A 24,991-nucleotide genomic window follows, 5' to 3' on the forward strand; every position below is an offset into this window, starting at 1 on the left:
ATTCCAAGATTATCCCTAATCTCCACTCCATTTAAAGTTTTACTTCTTCTTTCTTGGTTTTCTTCCTATTTATATGGCTAAAAAGATCCATCTCCACGCCTTTCTCACAGCTTCCTGCACCTCTCCTCTGACCTCAATAGGGTTCCTCTGCTGATCCCTCCCATTTTCCCTTAATGACCGCTCATCCAGCTCGGTCTAAAACTGCTACCATACATGCCTCTGACAACTCCTGCAACTTCAACATCTGCCCTTAGATCCCTAAATATGTTAGCCCAGTCCACTTCCCTAACTAGTCGCCTTAATTTAGTAAAATTAGCCCTTTTGAAATCATACACCCTAGTCTCAGATGCACTATTGATTATCCTCCCATTTATTTGACAACAATGTCCTCAACAAGGTCCTCGTTACTCACCAAAATCAAATCTAAAATGGCATCCGGTTCAGCAACCACTTGATGAAGGAATTCATTAGCTATCACTCAAGGAAAAGCTGAGCCCTATTATTATTACTAGCATTTGTTTCCCAATCTATATCCGGGAAGTTAAAGTCCCCATGATCAAGCAGTTCCTATTAGTGTTTACCTCCTTAAAAACATTAAAGAGCTCCCTATCCATCTCTAAGCTAGATCAATCACTATCCTGGATGAGGCTCTGGTAGTTTTCTTCCCCAATGTGACCATTGCCCAAACAGACTCTGTATTGTCCATTGCAGCGCTAGTTATCTCATTACATTTTACCTCATTATTGATATACAGTGCTACTCCCCACCTTTACCTTTGCATCGGTCTTTCCTAAACAGCACATACCCTTCCATACCTGTACTCCAGTCATGGCTACCGTTCCACCATGTTTCTGTTATTCGGACCAGGAGCTCCAGTTCCTCCATTTTTACCTAAGCTTCTCGCATTGGTGTACAAACATCCTAATTTTTCCTGTTGGGCTCCTCTCACTCTTTTCGTACCTCGGTAGGGACACAGTACTTCCACTATGACTTGTAGATCGAGTATCTGTCCCCTAACTGCCCCCTCTGGCTATATCTGTTATCTTGTTGTCCTCACTCCCAATGTGAAAATTTAGAGCACCAGGACCTCAGTGTCTAGTTTAAAGCTCTTTTAATCAGATGAGCCAGCCTCCTCCTAGAAGTCTACTTCCTTCCCTACTTAGGTGGAGCCCATCCCTTGAGAACAGTTGTCTGTCCCCAAAAGCCTCCCAGTGCCCATACATCCCAAAGCCCTCCTTGTAACACCACTCCCTCAGCCAACTATTAACCATCACGATCCTCTCTAGGGACAGGTAGAATCCCACTGAAGATCACCTGAGCCTCAATTTCTTGAGCGTCTTACCCAACCTGGCATAGTCTCCTTGATCCTCTCGCGAGAATCTAGCTGTGTCATTCGCTCCCACATGAAGGATGATCAAAGGGTTCTCCTCTTAGGATCCTTTTCAACCTCAGGTCCACATCCCGTATTTTAGCACAGCACACCCTTCTGTTCTCCGGATCGGCCCTGGTCACAGGCCTGTCCAACATGGAATCCCCAATCAAGCTCCTTCCATTCCTATCTTCCCTTGTGGTTCCGCCATCCTGTATCTCCCTGGGCCCGAACTTGGTGCTACTTCCATCGACTCCTCCTTTATCTATGGGACTGTCTTTTCTTTGGCCTCTCACTGTCAGTTACCACTTTTCCTCATTCTCCAAACCTTCAAACCTGTTCCTTAGCTCAATTTCCCCTCACTGGCTCTCCTTTTCCTTGGCCTGCTTCTCACGGTCACATGCTTCCACCGCCCATCTTCCTCCTCTGGTGGTCCCCTTCCTTGGCCTCAGCCCCTGCTCCCGCCATTGCTCCATCAGCCTCTCAAACCCCCTTCTGTTCTCTATCAGGGTTTCCACCTGCAGCTCTAGGCCCTGGATCTTTTCCTCCAGCAGCTCTATTAGGCGACACTTCATGCATATATAGTACTGTTCTGGGTCCCCTGCTAGGACCAGGTACATACCACAGCTGCTGCATGCTCTGATCCTCGGTGTGTCCTCTGCTGCTTGGCTCATGGCTGCTGGCTGCTGCTGTCTTGGCTCCGCTTGGTGTCCACCTCCCCCTGCCAACTCCCACGCTAACTCCCCTGTTGGCAGCCCTGTTTGCTGCCTCCTGTGCCGCTGCTGAGGATAGGACAAGAAGCAACGAACTTAAATTGTAGCAAGGGCGATTTAGGTTGGACATTGGAAAAACTTCCTGTCAGGGTAGTTAAGCACTGGAACAAATTGCCTAGGGAGGTTGCGGAATCTCCATCACTGGATATTTTTATGAGCAGGTTAGACAAACACCTGTCAGCGATGGTCTAGATAATATTGAGTCCTGCCTTGAGTACAGGGGACTGGACTAAAAGACCTCTTGAGGTCCCTTCCAGTCCTGTGATTCTACGTATAGTACCGATCACAATGGGGCCTGATCCAGTTGGGGCTTCTAGGGGCTGTTATGATGCAAATAATAAAATAGGAGAATTATGACTGCTTCACATCAGCACATGGTCATAAGCACAAAACCACAGAACTCAGATGCTTGGACTGGCTACCTAAACTAGTCTACAAAAAAACCTCCATCCTATGCTAATCAAGAATAAACCGATTGATAAACTCATTGCCAAAATAGCATCCTCATTGTTGCTTCAGTGTGTCACAGCAGCACATTGAGACCCTGATCAAGGCCCTGTCACACTGGGCATTGCACGGACTGTGTGAGGACCACACCCTGCCTGTAAAGAACCCCCAATCTAAACAGACCAGACAGACAAGGACTGATTATCATCCCCGTTTTACAGCGTAAAGCCCCGATCCTACCAGCACTTATGCACGTTTAATTTTACCTCCATGAGTCACCGTTAGGCACATGATAAGAAGCATTTGCAGGATCAGGGCCTAACAAACAAAAACTAGGCAGACAGACAATGGGTGGGAATGGAAAAGAGAGGCCCAGAAAAGGCAATCACAAGGTCAAATAGGAAATCAGTGGCAGAGCTGGGAAGAAAACCAAGGTCTCCCAAGTCTCAGGGGTTGGTGCCCTACCCACTAGACCACAAAGCCACTCTGATGGAGAACTGTGCAGCTCACTGGCTGATGAGCTAGAGAGAGCCAGACCATTAAGAAAAGAGATTTTTGGCAGTCAAAGAATGTAAGCAACTAACTGAGCAGAGAGCTGGATTCAGAGATCTAAACAGAGGCAGTCACGCAGCTGCAGGCTATGAAAAAGCTTATCAGCTGCATCTGGAATTTACTCAAGTAGTTTGGGTTTTGTTTAACTAATTCCATGATTATTTTTTTTAATTTAAAGGAAAAAATGAATGAATGAGATTATGTGCTTGTGATCCCCAAAACCAGGGAAATCTGTAGCATTGGCAGTGATGCTCCTCAGAGTTAAAGGGACATCATCAATTTAAGATTAGTCTCCAAATTTAGGGTTAGCAGGTTTGTTGTTTTTTTTAAAGTGGCATTATTATTTACACAGCACCAGAAGGCATCTCATGTGCTCTGCAGTATTAAGATGCCAACACCTCTGCCCTCACTTGAAGGCATCCTGATTTAAGTAGACAACCATACAGATAAGAGATCAGGGTGGGGTTACAATGGAGCAGTGATTAAGCAGTGGAGTTTGTTTCATTACCTCCACAATTTCAAATTTTTTTTTTTAAATATACATACATAAAAATACACACATGGTTTTTTCAGTTATTTGGAGAAGGCTTTCAGAAGGTTAGAAGGGAGAAATATGATTTATTTGCAAAGAAGTGTTGCCTATTCTTGCCATTTGAATCATGAGTCTTGTGATAATTGTTGTTAAAAAAGCCCCTGGTCCTGTAGTCAGGAGGTTACATGAGAATCTATCACTTCTAGCCCTTGTGGTTGCAGAGAAAAGCTTGAAAACATGACCCCGAATGGCAAAACAAAAACAAAATACACCACACACACCACAGAAGGCAAATAAACAGAACCCAACAGTGCAGCCTACTGGGTAGGTCACCGGACTGGGACTCAGAAGACTTTGTTCTAGTCCTGGCTATGCCACTGATTTGCTGGGTGACTCAGGCAAGACACTACCCAGCTGTGTGCCTCAGTTTCCCTGTCTGTATAATGATACCTCCTTTGCAAAGCACTCTGAAATCTAAGTGTTGAGTTCTGTTTATTTGCCTCCCGATTTCATTTTATATTTTTTAAAACACATTCATGGGACTATTCATAACAGTAAAAAGTTTAGTTTGTGTGTAAGGGTTTATAGGATCAGGGCCTTGAGTGCTTTTGAAAAACCACACATGGATTTCTGGGTAGCTTCAGAAAATCCAACCAAACAGCTGTCTAAGGGGCATGAGAACCAGAAAGTGAAAGTAACTAAAAACAAAAGTGAAACAGACCAGCCTATGTAAACATACACACATGGAGCAGTAGTGATGACAGGTCAATATTCTTAAAATTCTTTCAACCCATCTGACATCCTATAATTTCTGAGTGACAGATAAGGATTTATTGAGAATAGAGTATTTTTGTCTTCATAGTTAACACATTACATCTGGGCAACTTCTGCTTTGCTACTGCTGGCTTAAAAATAACAAAGCCACGATTTTCAAAAGCAATGAGTCATTTTGTGGGACCGAACTCAAAGCGCTCTAAAAGGGGGTTGAATTTCAAAGAGTCTCAAGTACCTGCCTTAGCCACAAAGGAGCTATGACAGTTTACACCAGCTGAGGATCTGGCCCAAGGTGTTTCAAGTTGGGCACACAAAAACAGAAACATCAAAAAAAAAATCACCAGCCATTTGGGGAGGGGGAGAGGAAAAGGGGGAAATCTACACTCAAAAATAGATAGCTCATATGAAACTCTCCACTGATGTGAATAATTAACCTGAAGGAGTTGAGTCTGGATTGTCCAGCACTTCAAATCACAGAGCTAGGGAAGGGGGAGGGAAAATGCCTGGATTAACAATGTTTGGCTAACTGGGTGTTCAGGAATAGCTCACAACCCCCCCTCAATCTTGCAATCTGACCTCTCCACGCAAATCCCAGCCCAAAAATGTGGTTCCACATGGGTGCAGGGAACCATCTGCTCAACAGAGACCAAAAGATCAGGTCAAAGCACAAGCAAGAGACAGAAGTGGTAATAATACTACATCCTACATTTGCATCAGACTGAAAGCTCTTTGTGGCAGAAAACACTTCTTTAAATTATCTCTGCGAAGTGCCAGGTGCTGCATGTGCCCCCACAAGATTCTGCTCACTCAGCCAAGTTGTTATTTTTTTTTAAGGGGGAATATTTATAATTCCAGTTATGATGACAGAGGAAAGAGTAAATCAAGCACCATTTTCCACTGAGAGCCTTGCAAGATTTGCTGTATAAATAATGCTCCTTGGAATTAATCCATCTAGATGGGAATGGAGAGGAGGGTTGTTTTGGGATGAACTTGGAATCAGAAACTTTTGCTTTTAAAGTGTTTTGGTTTGCTCAGCGCCAGGGTTGTCAGCTGAAGCCACCATGAACAAGGCCAAAGATTCAGGCTCCCCAGTAAATATAAACTAGAACTAGGATGACCCTGGTTAAAACAAGATTAGAGGCGAGACCTTTATCTCAAAGGTAGAAACATACCCCCTTTAACACAGCTATCAACACGCCTCCTTTGACCAGAAATTCACTGACTTATTTCTGTACAGCGTAGGCTAATTTTAAAAGGTGCCCAAGAATTACATTATAGCATCAAGCAGGTTACACATTCTACCTTATAGACTAACAGATGTCATTGGACAGTGAGTATTCATTGGAGCATGTGCTCCAATACATCTGTTAGTCTATAAGGTGCCACAGGACTGTTGCTTTTTACAGATCCAGACTAACACAGCTACCCCTCTGATACTTGACATTCTACCTTAAGGTCCTTAGCTGGCCCCCATTATTGTAGTATCTAAGCCCCTCACAATCTTTACCATATTTATCCTCCCAAACCCTCTGTGAGGAAGGATCACCCCCATTTTACAGTTGGGGACCCTCAGGCACAGATGAACTAAGGCCCAGATTCTCAAATGTATTTAGGCTTTTAACTTACCTTGATTTCCTAAGTGACATGCCCAAGATTACAGAGGAAGTCTGCGGCAGGGCAGGGAATTAAACCGATCTCTCAAGTCACAGATTAGTGTCCTGACTATGGGGCCATCTTTTCTCTCAAGTTATTCCTAGATTGTTAAATTATTTCCTGATCTTGTGCCATAAGGAAAGTTATTGCAGATTCTGACTGTCCTGTTTCGTGCAATCAGAGTCAACAAAGGTTCTGACACACTGGGCTCCTGTCCCCTTTCTTCCCTCCCCCCACCCAAGAAATATGGTAATTGAGAACCTGTATTGCTGAATCAATGAACATTACAAACAGAGTCTTTCGTTCTGTTTAAGAGAGAGCCCAGAGATCCAGCTATCTTACTTTGGAAGGCAGCCTCATATTCTGTATAATGAAACCTATTTTACTGAATTTTACTCACAGATGAAGCATGGGGCTGAGAGCCAGGAATTTCCCTGGCGTCTAACTTGCTGTGTGGTCTTTCTTGAGCCACATAAAAGTGGGGTTTTCAGAGTACCCCAGGAGAGTTAGGAGCCCAGATGCTATTAAATTTGCATTTTTCCATCCCCTTAAGCCCCATAAAAGTCCACGTCCTCTCTGATTCAATCCCCCCGAAACATGGGGTGTCTGAAGAGGAACATTTATCCAGAACTTAATGCATGATATGGAATCTTTTCCACAGACTACAATCCGCTTTGACTCAGACCCGTTAACTGGCAAGTCACATTATGGCTCCTGGAATTCAGAAAGTGGGAAGTCAGCAGCCCAGGAGCTTAAAAAAAATAAAGAGACTCGGCAGAGATATGTGCTGTTTAACATCTGAAGAGTCAAAACAAGATAAACTCCGGTAATTGAGGCCTCGGAAAACATGCTCCCTGCAAACCTTCCCAGTTACACTAAGCGTTCTGCAAAATCGTGTGCTTTGGAAAGGTCTCAAACTCACCACAGTAACAAGATTGAGGGCTGGGCAAGGCAGGGCAAGGCAGGGCAAGGCAGGGCAGGTTCCCCCCCCCACACACACAGGAAGCAAATGAATAAAATCTTTATAAACGTCGAAAGCATGTACCCCAAATGTAGGGAGTACGGTGGGGAAGAGACGGTAGAATACTTGGGAAATGATTATATCGCACAAACTGCATCGTCCAAACTCCATATGGCACTACCCACCAAGCGAGGGGAAGGGAAAGGAGATACTTTATCAACAGTGGGATAACAGCGGCTCCTCCAACTTACTTTCGGTGCATGATCCACCCAGCCCGTTGCATTGCCTCATGTTAAGGGGAGCGTGAACGGCCTTCCACACCCCGCGGGCTCAGAAGTGGCGCTGGCCGGCCCACGTAACCTCGCCAGGCTCCCAGCTTTTGCCTTGCAAACGCTTCCAGCCTCTCCGCTTTTTGCAAACGGGAGAGCCGATGGATCCCCCCCGCCCCCCTCCTCGGCAAACAAACTTTGCAAAACCCACCCCGCCAAAGTGAAGACCAGGGCGTGGAAAAGATAAAGAAGAAAGGGAGGGGGGAGGGGGGGGATTCACGCTTTCTTTGACCGTTTCAAGCCCAGGCGCCATCAAAGGCAATAGGCAGAGAGGGGCCGACTGCAAAATGACTCCCCTTCCCCACCCCAGTGAATCAGTTTCTTGTAAACTCTTCAGGGGGGCGGACACTGGCTGAAATGCACCAAAGCCCGTTTGAATCCGTGAGTCACGGCAAGGGAGGGGGGCGGGGGGAGAGCGGCAGAAACCACCCCCCCCTCCCTTTTTAAAAGTTACTTCCACACACAGAGGAGAAGGAGAAATCGAAAACTCCCCAGCCCCCCCTCCATATCGAAGGGGGGGGCTCCCCATCCCCCCTTGCACGCGCCCCCTAGCGGGGGCCCCGTTGTTTTCCTCTCCCTCTCTCGGGCCGCTGGGGCGGGGAGCAGCCGCCTGGCGAGACCCCACCCTGCAGCCAACACTCGCCCAAAGCCGCAAGTCGCTTCCCCTCAGGCGGCGCTGCCAACCCCCCCGCCCCCGCGCGCGCACGGCGGGCGAGCCCCTCAGACTCACCTGTGGAAGAGCTGGAGGGGGAGCGGGCTCCCTGCGGCCTCTCGCCTGCGCCTCTCTGTCCCCTCCCGCCCCTGCCAGGCGCCGGGCAACGCGCGCCCTGCCCAAGTGACGTGCCCCGCCGCCGCCGCCGCCGCCCGCCGCGCGAGAGCCTGGTCAAGCCCCAGCAGTCGACCGCGGAGAAACCGATCGGCCGCGCGAGGCCTCAGCAGCCGCCGCCGCCGCCGGGGAGCAAGGGCGGGGCCGGCGGGGAGGGGCGGCTCCGGCCAGAGGCCACGCCCCACACTGCCGCCGGCGCGCGGCCGCTCCTCGGGGGGCGGGGCTCTCGGGGCGGGAAGGGGGCCAGGCTGAGGCGGGAGAGGGGACGGGGGGGATACATGGATAGACGCGGGGATCAACTGATAACAGGGATCGATTGATAAATCAGTAGCGGGAGACGGGGGTCAATAGAGACAGAGCAAGAGATACGCGGATAGCTGGATAGATAGATACGAGGATCAATAGATACAGGGATCAATAGAGAGATGAGGAGTATGAGGACCGATAGATACAGGGATCAACAGAGAGATGAGGTGTATGAGGATCAATAGATACAGGGATCAACAGAGAGATGAGGTGTATGAGGATCAATAGATACAGGGATCAATAGAGAGATGAGGAGTATGAGGACCGATAGATACAGGGATCAACAGAGAGATGAGGTGTATGAGGATCAATAGATACAGGGATCAACAGAGAGATGAGGTGTATGAGGATCAATAGATACAGGGATCAACAGAGAGATGAGGTGTATGAGGATCAATAGATACAGGGATCAATAGAGAGAGGAGGTGTATGAGGATCGATAGATACGGGATCAGTAGAGAAATGAGGTGTATGAGGACTGATAGATACAGGGATCAATAGAGAGGAGGTGTATGAGGATCGATAGATACGGGATCAGTAGAGAGATGAGGTGTATGAGGATCGATAGATACAGGGATCAATAGAGAGAGGAGGAGTATGAGGATCAATAGCTACAGGGATCAATAGAGATGAGGTGTATGAGGATCGATAGATACAGGGATTGGTAGAGAGATGAGGTGTATGAGGATCAAAAGATACAGGGATCAATAGAGAGATGAGGTCTTCGAGGATCGATAGATACAGGGATCAATAGAGAAATGGATACAGAGATCAGTAGAGAAATGAGGTGTATGAGGATCGATAGATACAGGGATAATAGAGAGATGAGGAGTATGAGGATCAATAGCAGGGCCGTCCAGAGGATTCAGGGGGCCTGGGGCAAAGCAATTTTGGGGGCCCCTTCCATAAAAAAAAAGTTGCAATATTATAGAATACTGTATTCTCGTGGGGGCCCCTGCGGATCCCAGGGCAAATTGCCCCACTTTCCCCCCCCCCTCCCAGCTGAGCGGCCCTGGGAAAAATAAACATTTAAAACCCTTTCATATCTTGGCACAAACCCAGTTTTGAGAAAACTTCTTTTCAAGTCACCTTTACAAAGTATCACTGGTTCTCAGTATCAGCTAGTGCTAAAAGGCACTAAAGCTCATTAAAAGGGTTGGACAAATATTTTCTGTCAAAACTTTTTTTGGATCGAAAACTAAGGGTTTTTAAAAAGCAGAAAAAATCATAGACAATGACTGCTTTCCTTCAAAATTGTTGTGTTTTTTTTAATTGAAAAGCTGAAATTAGTCTGCCAAAACCTGAACATGTTTTGGGGTTTCAGAAGTGTGTGGCCAAATATTTGCTGCTTGCTGTGTTTGATTGTTTAAAGAAACAATAAAATTCTACTTAAAAAAATCCAAAACTTTTGAACCACCTCAGCTTGTGACCAAACGCCTGAGCCCATCCAGTCAGAGACTTTTCCAGGTTTCTGATACTCTGCTGGCTTCCTTGACTCATATCTGTCTCCATAACTTTGGGTTCATTTAGGTTAGAACATAAGAACATAAGAACGACCATACTGGGTCAGACCAAAGGTCCATCCAGCCCAGTATCCTGTCTACCGATAGTGGCCAATGCCAAGTGCCCCAGAGGGAGTGAACCTATCAGGTAATGATCAAGTGATCTCTCCCCTGCCATCCATCTCCACCCTCTGACAAACAGAGGCTAGGGACACCATTCTTACCCATCCTGGCTAATAGCCATTAATGGACTTAACCTCCATGAATTTATCTGTTTCCTAGAGACTGGCTTCATGGGGTCCCTCACAAATTGGAGATGGTTACTGTGGGTTTGTCTTTAGTATAGCTTATGTACATACTCCACGAACTGAGCATTTGAGCTTGTTCCAGAATCTGGGATGAGCCTATGTTGTGAAAACTGAAATGCTCAAAATAGCACATGTATGTGAAAGGACAAAGGGTGCTAAAATTAAATTAACCCAGGGGGTCTCAAACTGGGGGTCGGGCCCCCTCAGGGGGTCACAAGGTTATTACTGGGGATCGCGAGCTGTCAGCCTCCACCTCAAACCCTGCTTTGCCTCCAGCATTTATAATAATGTTAAATATATTAAAAAGTGTTTTTAATTTATAAGGGGGGGGTCACACTCAGAGGTTTGCTATGTGAAAGGGGTCACCAGTACAAAAGTTTGAGAACCACTGAATTAACCCCTCTGGAGCCTCGGGGAATGCAGGGGAGTAGGGTCTCCCTTGGTAGGGTTGGGAAGGAGGTAGGTGGTGTAGGATATTGCTCTTCTCATGTGATCCCTCCCCCGTGGCTCTCTTGGCTCTATCACTGTTAATCTAAAGTGGCTAATTTTAAATGACGCTACCCTCCCCTGACATGAATCTCCCTGTGGCACTGAAATTAAATGTAGACTCTATAATTTGACATTTGAGAAGTGAAAGGGATGGTAGCCCTAAGGGAAAAAATAACAGCTTGGCTCTTTGTGTTAAATAGCTGCCTGCAAGCCTCAAACTGCTGAATGAGTTTTAGGGTAGGGAAGGCTGTGCCTCCCCAAACAGCCTCGCCCTGCCCCTGATCCGACCCCCACCCACTTCCTGTCCCCTGACTGCCCCCCCTCAGAATCCCCGACCCATCCTGCTCCTTGGGTGCACACCGAGGTGCACACCAGCCCTGCCTCGCAACCTTAACTCTGCCCCTGGAGCTGGCAAGAGCCACTGGGGAAGTCTTGTCAGTAAGTCTGGCTGATGGGAAAGACTCTAGATTCCATCTCTGTGTCACCAGATGCATTAGCTTTTTAGAGTCTGCTCCTTTGAGCTTCTTCTCTGCGGGTGCTGTTGCATTGCCTGGAGGAGACACAGGGCTTGAGCATCTCACCAACATGATGCAAGAGTGGCAGGTGAGAGAGACCGCAAAGAGGAAGCGTGAAGTGGAAAGTCTCTGGGGGCCATCAGCTTTGAGAGTCAGCAGTCCCACGCTCAGTGTACCAGGATGTCCAGTGGCAGTACAGAGAGCACCCAGTGAGAATCTCTGTTATGGCTTTTGCAGTGCCTGTCAATAGGGAGGGGGGAATCTCTATGCTGCTTTCTTGGTGCTTGTCTCCAGTGGCACAAAGCACAACGTGGCGCCACAGTGCCTGATGCTTGGGTGAGAGCCCAGCTTGGCTTATTTTTTGGCGTATCAGAGGCTGGAGAAACACTGAGGCACATCATCTGTATTTGTAAACTCAGGAGAGCAATTGGACACGCCCTATCCCATTGCTACAGCGGCAGGTCTGACAAACCCCACCTGGAACCAGCTAAAATACATTCTTATGAACTCCTGCCAAGGCACAGAGTTCTCTTGTGCAACCCTGCCTGGTAGTGGAAAACGAAGAATCTTGCCTGGCTACAAGATTAAACCTGACGCTGGCCAAATGAAAACCAGACATAGGCACCTTCTGTTATCAGGGGGTAGTAGGTGCTCCCTGAAAAATGGCCCTTGAGTCTGGATTTAAGAGGCAACAGGGTGCTGGCAAGGGACACCAATAGAGCTCCGGATGGCACTCGGCCAGGGTTTTGTGTCGGTAGCTATGGAGTGAATCCAAAGAGGGGTAGACAAACAGAGCTCCTTGTAACATGAGGACAGGAATTCTGCTTCAGTCCTTCTGACCAAGCTATGAGCTGCCAACTTCCTTTACCCAACATCGGAAGGAGGAAGGAGAGTCTGTTGCTTTGGGCATGCACACTGAGACGTTAGAGGAAAACATCAATACTCTTGCTGGAAGGTTGTAGCATAATATGACTTTATTTCTTAAACTCCAGATCTTAACACACAAGAACCAAAAACAGAGAGAGACAAAGCAGGCTGCTCCCTAAGGCAGGGAGGCACTCCTCACCCCACCTTGCTCTAGCATGGCTCTTTGCAGACTGGCACTGACTGCTGTTGGGCCCATATTGCATGCTTTCCTACAGAGCCCCCTAGCCTGCCAGCAAAACCAGGAAGGCCCCCGAGAATTTAAAGTGACAGCTTATAATTAACACAGTTTTCAATGCATCACAATTCACAGCAGTTGCTGTCCTGCCAATGCTGTCAACAGAATCAAATCCCTAGCTCTTTGCAGCCGTAGAGCAAAAAGTGTTTTACAAAGAAGGTCAGTGTCATTGTCCCCATTTTACAGATGGAGAAACTGAGGTCACCAGCAGAGCTAGGAATTGAACTTGGGTCACCTGAGCCCCACTCCAGTGTGCTGTAAGTCTAGTCCTCTTCCTTTAGCCCCAGAAAGTGACCCCACGAAGTCACGGTCGGTGGCTGAAGGGGCCCCCCTCCACTCACCCAATAGGCTGCAGCACCCGCCTGTGTAGTGCTCGCTCTTAGCGGATGTGGGGCACAGCCAACCGGCCGCCTGGGAGGCATCTAACTCACATGGTGGCCACGGTGGTGAGTTAGGCACCTTTCTGTCGAGCAGACAGGTTTGCGGCAGCCACGACGGGCCTGCTCAGACCAAATGGAGAAGTGTGCGCTTGCGAGGGAGGGCGTATAACTGACCGGGCTTAATTCTGTGATTTGCAGGGACACCCAATTGGCGGCTGCAGGGGGTACCCCAGGGCCAGAAGACTTAGGGAACGGCTACCCTGCCATAAAAGACCCCCGGCAGCAAGTCTCAGAGCCGGGGTCGACTGACTTGGGCTGGCACTACAGGACTAGAAATAGCAGTGCAGACAATCGGGCTGAGACCCAGTGAGGATGGAGCGTCTCCAGCTCAAGCCCAAAGAGCTACACTGCTATTTTTAGCCCCCTAGGATGAGCCCAAGTCAGTTGACCCTGGCTCTGAGGCTTGCTGCTAGGGGTCTTTTCTTTGCACTGTAGATCTACCTTAGAGGGATGGAGGTTTCTGCCCCCTCAGGAGGGCAGGCGAAGCATCCCTGAGCCTCAGGGAGGGATGTGTGCATGTGTCAAGTCATCCATAAAACAGCAACTAAAGAGTTAATGGGCGAGGCTTAGAAATGGCGGGAGTGAATATCCGGCGTGTTAAACATGGGGGCATGGAGCCACGACACTCGGGGAGAAGGCAGGGAGGGACAGTCGGTGCAGTGGTCGGAGCACTAGCCAGAGGCCTGGGTTCAAGTATCTGCTCTGCCACAGGCTCCTTGTGTGACCCTGGGCCAGTCACTTTGCCTCAGTTTCCCCATCTGTACAATGGTGATAACTGCCCTGCCCTGCCTCACGGGGGTGGTGTAAGGATAAATACATTAAAGACTGTTATGTGCTCAGATACTAGGGTGGTGGGGGCCAGGTCAGAACCTAAGATAGTGAGGCATGACAGAGGTCAAACAAACCCTTCCCCAGAGAGGAAGGATGGCCTAGTGGTTAGCCCACTAGCATAGGACTTGGCAAACCTAAGTGCAATTCCTTACTCTACCCAGGCTCCTTGGGCAAATGACTGGGGACCAAACCTTTGAGGATTAGGGCCTCAGTTCCCCCATCTGTAAGTGGGATCCATAATAGCACTTCCCTATTGCACTGGGTGGGTGTGAGGTGCTCAGATGTTCTGGTAATGGGAGGAGCCCTGTAAGTACCTTAAATACAGCTATACTGTCATCCCTTTTCCCAGAGAGCCCAGCTCCCTACAGTACTAGGGACCTGCTTTTCAGAAGAGTTCAACACATGGGCAGCACCCTGGGTGCCAAGACTCTCACCAAAAGTGACCCTTTTGGGTGCCGGGCTGGAAATATGGGCCACTCGTTCTGGTGGCCGAATGGGAGCGGAGCTGTTTAGAAAACCCCAGCCCCCAGCCCCGACTGTGGGTGCTGAGCCCTTGGAAATCCCCATGCGGGCAGGGGGCCCAGCTGCAGGATCAGTACCTAGACTCGTCCGCTGAGCCTGTCTGTCTGTCCAATTTTGGGTGCCTTTCAGAGAATGCTAATTAATAATACCAAGATGCATAATGACCTTCCATCAAATCCACAGCCGATTAAGGGTATGTCTACACTACAACAAAACAGGGCTGCCCAGAGGATTCAGGGGGCCTGGGGTCTTTGGCGGCGGGGGGCCCCCGCCGCCGAATTGCCGCCGAAGACCCGGCACTTCGGCAGCAGGTCCCGGGGCGGAAGGACCCCCCGCTGCCGAAGACCCGGAGCGGAAGAAGCTCTGGGGGCCCGGCCCCCGAGAGACTTTTCCGCGGCCCCCAGAGCGAGTAAAGAAACCCCGCTCCAGGGGCCCCGAAAAACTCTCATGGGGGTCCCTGTGGGGCCCAGGGCCTGGGGCAAATTGCCCCACTTGCCCCCTCTCCTCTGGGCGGCCCTGCAAAAAAAAAACAACCCCACAGCAGCAAGTCTTAGAGTCCAGGTCAACTGATTCTGGGCTAAGGGGCTAAAAATAACAAAAATAACACAGTTCCTGCTTGGGTTCCGAAACCCAGCAAGTGGGGGTGGCTCTCCGAGCCTGGGCTCCAGCCAGAGTGGGAACATCTACACTGCTGCTTTTCTGGCCGTAGCGTGAGCCCGGCCAGCCCGAGTCAGTTGACCCAGGCTCTGAGACTCGCTGCTCCAGGGTTTGGGTTTTTGCAGTGTAGACGTACCGTGAGAGGCTAAACCAATACAATCCCCACACGCAGGGTTGGGCAGAGCCGTGATGCCCAGCCCTGGCTGTGGGTGGCCATGCCTAGGAATGCAGAAAACACACCCGGATGCAGCTTCAGCCGGTACAGAACAAGAAATCCCATCCGCCTAGCAACCCCGATCACTGTAAACATACCAGCCTGGTGCTCTGTTGTCTGCCCTGGCTCCCTGGGGAAGGGGCCGGGGGGAAGGTCCCTGTCGTGATTTTCATAACCTTCCCTCAGGTTAGCCCTGGCCATCTCGCCCTCTGCAACCATGAGCACCCACCATAGCCCCGGCACCATGGCACAGTCCAGGCCCCGTGCAGAAGAATGCATGCCACCCACACCAGGGCTGAACCAGGCGCTGCTGCGGTGTGATTCAAAGAGCCAAGCCTCTAGCGTGCAGGGCTGTAACAGGCTCACGTCCTCTGTGGATTTCCCCAGGCGGGTGGGGGCGGGGGCGCATCACGCACACTGCCCAGTGCATGGCAGAGGCGCAGAGAAGCAGAACGATCAGTGTCCCCAACTCGCACCGGGGGCTCTAACCGTATGGGGTGTGATGGGAACTAGCGGGAAACACACGGCACGTAATCCCATCCTGCCCTAGCAGAACTGGCTCCTGCTCAGCCTGACTCACAGGGGCTTTCCGGCAGTGACACATGCTCCAGCAGGAAGAAAAGGTTGAATTCCTTCTCTGGGTAAGCAGAATCCTATGTGGTCACTGGCTTGTTACAGTCCCATCAGCACCATTCTACAGATGGGGACACTGAGGCACAGGGCAGGGACAAGACTTGCCTACGGCTGCACAGGCATTGCTGGGAATAGATCCCAGGAACCCTGACTCTCTACTAGCTACTAGACGCTGCTTTCTCCCAGCAGTGGAAGTAGAACTGAGGTCTTCTGAGTCACAGTTCCCGGCTGTAAACACTAGACACCACTCCCCTCCCAGAACTGAGGAGTCTTGGTCCCCCCTTCTCTAACCACTAAACCTCACTCCCCTCCCAGAGCGGCGGACAGAACCCAGGACTCCTGATGCCCAGCCCCCTGTTCTAACCACTAGACCCTGCTTTCCTTGGCTGTCTCTTGAAGTGGCTATGCAAAGAGCTCGGCACTTCCCCGCTTCCTCGCTCCCATCCCTGTCTGCGTCTTTGGAGTAACCTCTTGCAGGGGCGGGGAATGGGGGGCGTAGGCGGGGAGGACAAGCAGGACTTAGGGCCCTGGATCTCAGAGTGCTGTTGCAGTAAAACAGAAGCTCAGAATGCCGGGGCGCGTAGTCACTGCCAGGCAACTGACGTCTAGAGAAGCACCCCCCTAAACAGCACCCCCGAGATCTCAAACTCCAGCTGGCTCCTTGCACCACCCCTGGGCACAACGCCAGTGCAGCTGGAAATTCAGTGGGTCCAGAGGACACTCGCCGCTCACTCCCCCCAGCTGGCAGGGAGCTGGAGGGCCGAGTTGCCAGGATCAGGGGATGTGACTCAGAGACATGCAGGGAGCAGGTTGAGTAAGTGGGGCCAGTGTTTTGCGCAGTCACTTCTCTGGCCCGAATCACATTCCACTGAGCATTGCTTCTGCACGGCCTCAACAGAGGTTGCGACATTCTTACACCCCCCACCCCTCGCCCTCCCGTAGCCCTGATCCTGCAATGAGCTCAGCGTGGGCGGAGCCTTTGCCCCATTTCGGCGGCACTGCCGCTGCCACTGAAGTCACTGGGCAAACTTCCCAGGGTGGTCAAATGAGAGCAGGGGCAGGTCACCCGCTGAGTCTCCCAGGGCCCGATTCAGGAAATTATCCCTACGCAGACCAGCGCTCGCACGCACGTGGGGCTTAAGCACATGCTCCAAGTTAGACACAGAGAATCAGAGAAATGTCTGGCTGGAAGGGACCTCCAGGGGTCATCTGGTCCAGCCCCCTGCCCTGAGGCAGGGCCAAGTAAACACAGGCCATCCCTGGTGGGTGTTTGTCCAACCGGGGATTCCCTCGGGAGCCTGTTCCAATGCTAAACTGTCTTTACAGTTCCACTGTTTCCCCTAATCTCTAACCTAAATCTCCTTTGCTGCAGATTAAGCTCATTACTCTTGTTCCACCTCCTGCAGACACAGAGAAGAGCTGATGAGCCCAGAGCCGACCCTAGAGGGGTGTGGGGCCTGGGACAATCCCACCCGCTTTGCCCCAGGCCCCGCCACCTCCACCTCCACCTCAGGCCCTGCCCCCACTCCAACCCTTCCCCCAAGCCCCTGCCCCACCCCTGCCCCTCCTCTTTCTGGCTTCCGCCTCCTCCCCCAAGTGACGCCGGGAGCCAGCGGGGCGGGCTGGGGTCATTGCTGCCGGTGCCAGGCCCCTTGCTAAGCCCCCTGGGCCAGTCTGGCCCCTGCACCCTAAACCCGCCCCCACTAGTCCGGCCTAGCGCCCCCTGCATGACACGCACACAGAGCCGTCCCTAGGGTACGGCAATTCGGCCATGGGGTCAGCGCTGCCCAGAGGATTCAGGGGGCCTGGGGCAAAGCAATTTTGCAGGCCCCTTCCATAAAAAAAAAGTTGCAATACTATAGAATACTATATTCTCGTGGGGGCCCCAGCGGGGGCCGGGGCAAATTGCCCCACTTGCCCCCCCCTCTGGGCAGCCCTGCATGGGGTCCCCCAAAGTGCAGGGCCCAGGGCGGCTTCCCCAATTCACTGTACCCTAGGACAGCTCTGGATGATCCCCATCCTCTTTCTAACAGCCCTTAACATATTTGAAGACTATCAGGTCACCCCTCGGTCTTCTCTCTAGACTAAACATGTCCAGTTCTATCAACCTCTCCTTAAATGCCGCCCCGGATAGGAATGCTAGTCGAGCGATTCCAGAGCGTCAGCCTCAAGGAAAGCCAGTGGGATCTGGGCTCCTAAATTACTTAAAAACGTTTGAAAATTTGAGCCCCTTCCCTGCATGCCTGTTCCAGAGCATCTGTCTGCAAACGCCTCCCGCCGTCCTTTGCAGACAGCTGGCGTGCAAACAAATTCGTAAGCCAGTGAAATCATGAAGCGATTAGACCAAAACAACAAGAGAGCAAGCACAATAAACAATACAAGCATGATCACACCATTAATTACGAGTACCAATTAATTAACAATCAGCATTAGCACGCGCCTTGATAACATTTTATCCCAGGCTCCACACCGCCCATTTTTTGGACTGTGTTCTCCAAAAGGCCCAAAGAGTACGATTGGTTTTAGTACACAGAAAAAATATGTTGTACCGAACAGGCTTGTGTGCATGCGATTTATAACAATAATTGTAGAATTATATTATATATTGAAATGATTATTAGCTAGCTCTTATCCAGCACTTTTCATTCCTAGATCTCCCAGTGCCTTAGAAAGGAGGTCGGTATCGTTATCCCCATTGTACAGATGGGGAAACTGAGGCACAGAGCAGGGAAGTGACTTGCCCAAGCTCACCAGTGGCAGAGCGGGGAATAGAACTCCGAATAAAATAGAATTAAATTCAATGTATTTATTTATTCGACACTTGGACTTCCATCTACCTGAGACCTTGGTGCTGCTCTGGGCCCTGCCCATCTGACTCCAGCTGTGTGATCGGGACGTGAGACTTTCCCCAAAACTCCTCCAGTTTGGCTCATCTCACCGAATGAAGGCCAAGAGCTGCACTCCCGAACTGGGTAGGGCTTTGCAGTCCAAGGTTTTAGCTTTGTTGTCGTTAGGCCTGGAGGGCCCATGAGCCTTGAAAAGCCCAGCTGGGAAGAACTAATTTACCAGACCTACAGCACAGCTGAGTCACTGCCGAGCAAATGTTTGTAATACAAACATCTCTCTGTTTACTCTGCTGCCATCTGCTGCACTTTGGCAATATGAAGCAGAAAGGGGCTCAACATTATTATTATTATTATTATTATTGATAATAAAAATAATGATTAGGGGCAGGAGTAGTGATCGGCTTCGCATTCCTGGAAAAAATTGCATACTCACAGCTGAGGATTATGTACCGAGTGCCTCCAACAGCACAACCCCCTCCTCTCCCAATCAGGTAGAGAAGTGTGGTTTGTTAATAGGGTGATTAAAAGCTAATGAATGCACAGGCTTTGAAAGTGAAAAGTAGTGTAAGTGCTGAGAAATGTTAAGGCTAAAGCAATGGGAATCATAGTCTCCTTAATGACCAATTAAATTAATAATACTGTAGTGGACTGCAGAGTGTGTGAGAGATACTGAGGGAGAGTAAGAGAGCAGCCCTCTACTGGATGGAATTGAAACAACTCCATTGTGTGTCATATGCCCTATACATAAATGGAGATTCTCCTTTAGCTCAAATGGTAGGGGCCTGGGCTTGGGCTTTGGGAGCAGGATCCATGTGCTATTCCCCCTCTTGCTATAAAGTTCCCAAGCAGCCCTGCAACAGCTCCTACATGGACAGATTTTCTTACCATAATGACACTTTGCATTTCTCTCGCACCTTCCATCGGAAAATCTTAAAGCATTTCACAGGCACTAATGAATCAGACCCCCTGTGTCTCTGTGAAGAGCTGTGATCCCTGTTTTACAGATGGGGAAACTGAGGCATAGATAGGGAAAGTGATTCTCTCCAGGTCACGCAGCAAGTCAAGCAGCAGAGTCAACAACAAAACCTGCATATGTGACTAATAGAAATTAGAGAAAGGACTCTTGAATACCAGGGGGTGGGTTGTGACTGCATGCAAGTCATGATGCAGGGGATCGGAAGAGCTGGGGAGGGGGGCAGAATAACGGGGGATGGGAGGCCTGTAGGTCAGAATTAAGGATTAGAGCTCAGAAGTCCGGCCTCCCTGTACCATGCTCTCACCTTTCACTTATAAACCTTTTGGCACAGTGACAGTCTTTTTGTTCAGTCTGTACAGCCCCTAGCACTGTGGGGCTCCAGAGTTCAGTGACTAGGGCGCTTGGACGCTACCGTAATACACCTAATAAATAACAATGATAATAATAGCCCTCGCTGCCCTTCAGACAAAGGTGGGACGGACAGAGAACAACAGGGAAGCGATGCCAGGCCATCTGGGAGAAAGCAGAGAGAGAGAGGGAGGGGGCGTGAACAGGGGGGATGTTGAGAGAACTGGCCTGTTTATTGCAGATCTATAGCATCAGGCAATAATAATCTACCCTCTAAAATTCGAGCAGGCAAGTGTCTAGCCAGGGTCTCTAAACTCCAGGGGACAGTGTGGCCTCGTATTGCACCAGGAAATTCAGTCAGTAAAATCCGGCCAACCTAGGGTGTGGTATGGCAGCTTCCCTCCCTCCCCAGCTAGCTTTGCCAGGCAGTTAGTCCCTCCGACCTCTGGTACCAGGAACCTGTCCACGTCCACAGCCTGAGAGATCCTGCAGCAGGATCTGTCTTCAAAGCTGCTTGGCCCCTGTCCAGCCCACAGAATCTCTGCATCAGAGGCAGTTTGGCAAGAGGATCTGGCTCACTGGCCCCCGGGGGTTTATTCCAACCTTGGGGATGGAGCCTGTATGCCGGAAGCTCCCACTGCTGCCGATGGGAGCTCTGGGTCTGCAAAGAGCCAGGGTGGGGCCCTGGCGTCCAGGCACTCCTGACCCCATTGCTGCATCGCAGTGGGATGCAATGACTATTTTTTCACGCAACCTGCTGTTAGTCAGCGGAACTCACTGCCACATGACAGCATCAAGGCTAAGAGCTTAGAGGGATTCCAGAAAGGATCAGACATGGATGTGGGTAATGAAAACCTCCGGGGGGGGGGAAGTGAAAGGTTCTGGAAAGGCTGTAAACCTCTCTCCTTAGGGGCATAAACTAACCTCTAGCTCCTGGGATCAGCCGGGGACTTTCCCTGAGGGGCAGGTTATCCCAGCGCTGCAGGGTTCTTGCACCTTGCTCTGAAGCATCCGGTATTGGCCACTGTTGAAGACAGGATGCTGGGCTAGATGGGCCCATTGGTCCAATCCAGGCTAGAGAGTCCTGTGTTTCCTAGTGATCCCCACACCGCCCACCTCCTCCACTGCCGGGATCCCTTCCCAGCCTGTGCTGCCCACGCCAGCCCCGCATTAGCATCTCTGCACTAGCTCACAAGGCCCAGGAGCAGCGTGCGAGAGGTAGGCAGGCTGGGAGCATGCCCCATGCACACACGCAAGCTCACGCATAGACACGCAGGCACACACACACGCAGGGCCAGTTTTACGGGCACCTGGGCTTGGGGGGCGCTGGGATCGGGGGGGCGCCAGGCTTGGGGGGCTGTTTTTGTTGCTAGCGACAAAAGGGAAAATGGAACGTTTGAAGTAAACTGTTTCTGGCATTCTGTCCATAGCTTCATTTTTCACTAACCTCCTAGACTGCTGTCAGCCCCGCTCTGGACATTTCCAGTTATTCTTAAACAGTTTCTAGAAGCTTAGAGGAAACTAATTTTTGTTATTTGCTTATATCCGGCACGAATAACTACAGCTGTACAGATCCCAGGGTGCAAATGTATCAGCTTATACGACGGGGATAAATCACGCAGACAAACCGTGCCTCGACGTCGTGACACGGGCTACACATGCAGTCAAAAGGAAGGTATTCAAGTTTAACAAATGGGAGGGGGCATCGAAGATGCTCCTTGCCTGGGGCGCCATGTGGTCTAGGGACGGCCCTGCACTCACAATGACGCACACACACGCATGGACACACACACAGACCCCAAGTCCCAAGGGCACAGCAGTGCCCACCTGCCAGGACAGGTAGTGTCAGCCTTAGGCCTGCCCCCTGCACTTGCCTGATGCTCAGCCCAGCTGCAGTGTTGTTCCCCAGCTGGGCCGGGGGGGGCATGTGCCCGGCTTCCCGGCTACCATGGCTGCTAAGCGGGCAGCCAAGGCTTCCTGCCCCTTCCCTCTCCCCAGGGGGCAGGCTGGCTCACCTGGACCTGAGCAGCTGCAACACAGCCCTTCTCCAGGAGGGGGCAGCGTTGCTCAGGAGAGGGGGGAGACAAGGCATATGGTGGGCAGCGTTGGGGGGAAGGAGACAGACGGGGCAGAGGTGTGAGAAGGTGCCGGGGAGGGAAAGGGCTGAGGCTGGGGGGAATAAGTGGGGAGTCAGGCCAGGGAAGCGGGGGAGGCGGGGCTCTTTGTGGGGCTGCAGCAGGGGGGCTCTGCTCCGTTGTGAGGTGGGCTTGGGGCTCAGGCAGGGGGAGGGGAAAGAGGCTGGGAAGGGAGAGCAGATGCCAACAGAAGAGTTCAGGGGAGGCTTGACAGCAGCAAATATCGTTTGGGACAAAAGAGCTGAGGGGCGCCTTCGGCTGGGGAGTCAGATGCCACGGGGATGGGCGGCACGTCCAAGCCCTGCCTAGGCAGAAGTGCATGTGTAGGGCTAAGAGAAGATTCCTCACCCCGAATGCAGAGATGAACCCCACACCCAAGATTTATTTATCCCCTCTAACTTTGGGGGGGCTTCTGAGTTCCCAACCCCAGCCCCAAACACCGCCCCCAGCGAGAGCTTTGGAATCCAGCCCCGGACTTTGCTCTCTGCCCTCCAGCAGCGACTGCCCCGCAGCACTCCGGGCGTCAGAGCCAGGAGTCAGGTGCTGGCAGGCACGGAAACCTTTGCCGTGTTGTACAAGCGGGACTCTGGGCCCATCTGATCCGCCCTCATCGGTGGTTTTGTTACTTCTTCCCCGTTCTCCTCCGAGGCAGGAATTGTTTGATCTTGTTCGACAAGGAAGGAAATTCTGCTAGGAATGCAGTCTGGCAGCCAGGGGGGCAGCTGAGTCACCCAGGGCCTCCGGGCTCCTTCCTGGGAGGTCGCAAAAACGGCCCAGGTTCCTACTTGCTTGAGATGGTTCTGCTTTGGCTGCCACGTGAATTCAGCCTGGGAGCTGGGGAAATACCATCCCCATTTTACAGGTGGGAAACTGAGGCACAGAGCAGCTACAGACCTCACCCAGGGAGTATCTGGCAGAACAGGGAATCAAACCCCAGTCCCCTAGCCCAGGGTTACATCACAAGGCCATCAGTTCTCCCCAGCCTGTTTGATGACTGAGAGGCAGGGCCCACTGGACCAAAAGGCCCCACCTTCCTCAGGTGTGGCCAGGGCCACAGGACCCAGATGACAACTGAGCATGGGGGACAAAAATGAAGCAGAGGGATGGGGGTGCAGGTAATAGGGTCAAAATGAGGGACCCAGAAGGGGGCACCGAGCAGAGCACCCCAGAGGAACTGTGCGTGGACAGATGCCTGAAAGAAGCCGCCAGTCACCAAGATCTCCCCCACCCCATCCAGCTTTCTCCTGCTGGCTTGATGGACAGGGCGTCAGGAGACTCAAATCCCCTCTCTAGCCACAGAACAAGCACAGCATGGGGATGGCTGGGGCAAGCTTTCCCCAACCCACCTGGCTCGTTGCATGCAGGCCACCCAACAGCCGCCAGCTGGGACCTTTGCAATTTGTACCCTAGAGCCGAGCGGCTCCATATGTCATTCCCCTGAGCTGGAAGCGCTGGGCCTAGGAGGCTCAGAGTCAGACTGGCTGGCTCAGTGCACCCCTAGATGCAGCTCCAGACAGCTGAGAGGCACCCCCATGTTTTCAGCCCAGCACACGCAGGTGTGGGGGTTTATGCAACAAACGCACCGCTGACCACCTAGACGGATCCAGCCGACACCAGTTTTCGCTTGATTAGAGGCAGCGGCAGCTACTGCTCAACCGGTGCAGCTGCAGGATCGATGGGGGGACGGAGGCACAGGGCTCTGAGTGTGTGGGGCTGAACTCCAATGGTCCCGTTGAACCCTAAAATCCATGCTCTGTGCTGTCTCCTTCTGGCATTCTCTGGTGGCGGCTGGGTCTCCTGCAGTCCACACTCCTCTGCCCAGTTTCCCATCTTAACCTACCAGAAACTCCCTTTCCGTGCCGTGAAAGGGGTAGGTCGTTCTGCCTTGAGAACTTTCCAGGCCAAGAGGTCTTTTCCAGGATGGCAGGCTGGGAATCTAACTCTGCCCCCAAATCCCAGGCTCCAGCCATAGCTAGATGTGGCCCCTGAGCGACATAGTTACACCGACATAGGTCTGCAGTGTGACCTGGCCTAAGTCCCAGATTTCAGGGGTAGTTAGTTACCTAAATATCCTTGAGGATCTGGGCTTGATTGATTTGCCCAAGGTCGTAGAGGCAGCAGGGGGAGCTGAAAGCAGGTCTCGCTACGGGCAGGCTTATACACTAACCCTCCGCCACCCGTCTTCTCCACTGAATGATCCGTGGCGGTAGGCCTGGCCTCTTGCCAACCTCCACTTGTTCCCTGTGGCTTTGCGATGGGAACCTATCCCCAGGTCATGCTGGAGCAAGTCAACTCGCTGCCTCCCCACTAAGAAACTCACGGCCGGTCACGACCGAGCCAAAAAACCAGAGCCACTCGCCCCAGTGCTCCCCCTGGGGCACAGCCCGTCTGGCATCTTCCAGCGGAGCGAAGCTCGGCACGGTGCACAAACCAAGCTGAGAACCATCTGACTCTCTGCTCCCACCCACCCTGGCTCTGGAGCGACACGTTGGACAGGTTTTTCTTCGCACTTCTCGCCAGCAGCTCCCTGCCCAATGACTGATCCCCCCGGGGAGGGGCATCCCTCCAGTGCCTGCTGTCCCAGCGGGTACTGGCTGGCGGTGGATGTCACGTCAAGCTGGGGACTGCGCAATACAATGCAGCCAGTGTCCTGAAAGATCCGGCTGCTGGGAGGATGGGCAGGCTGTATGTGTGGGTTGCCGTGGCTGCTTCTGGGTGGGTTAGGGGGTGGAGGGTTCTTTCTATGCCCCCCCTCGTCCCCACACCTGCACAGAAGGGTGTTTGTTCGGGGGTGGGGTGGGGGTGGGACAGATGATACACACCCACCAGTTGTGTGGACCTCAGCCAATCAGATTACGTTAGTCCTGCCCCTTCCCTGCATCAACCGAGCG

The 24,991-nt window shown here is 51.5% G+C and overlaps 1 protein-coding gene across 1 annotated transcript in view; it reads right to left on the minus strand.

The window, feature by feature from the left end:
* Positions 1-8,265, minus strand: part of CERS2 (ceramide synthase 2) — a 55,559-nt gene extending 47,294 nt beyond the window's left edge. Inside the window, exon 1 of the mRNA XM_039512246.1 lies at positions 8,121-8,265. The gene's annotated coding sequence lies outside the window, so the exon portion shown is untranslated. The remainder of the gene's footprint in view (positions 1-8,120) is intronic.
* Between the last annotated feature and the right edge of the window lie 16,726 nt (positions 8,266-24,991).

The sequence above is a fragment of the Mauremys reevesii genome, linkage group 24 (genome assembly GCF_016161935.1).
Source record: "Mauremys reevesii isolate NIE-2019 linkage group 24, ASM1616193v1, whole genome shotgun sequence".
In the NCBI taxonomy this organism is placed as follows: Eukaryota; Metazoa; Chordata; order Testudines; family Geoemydidae; genus Mauremys; species Mauremys reevesii.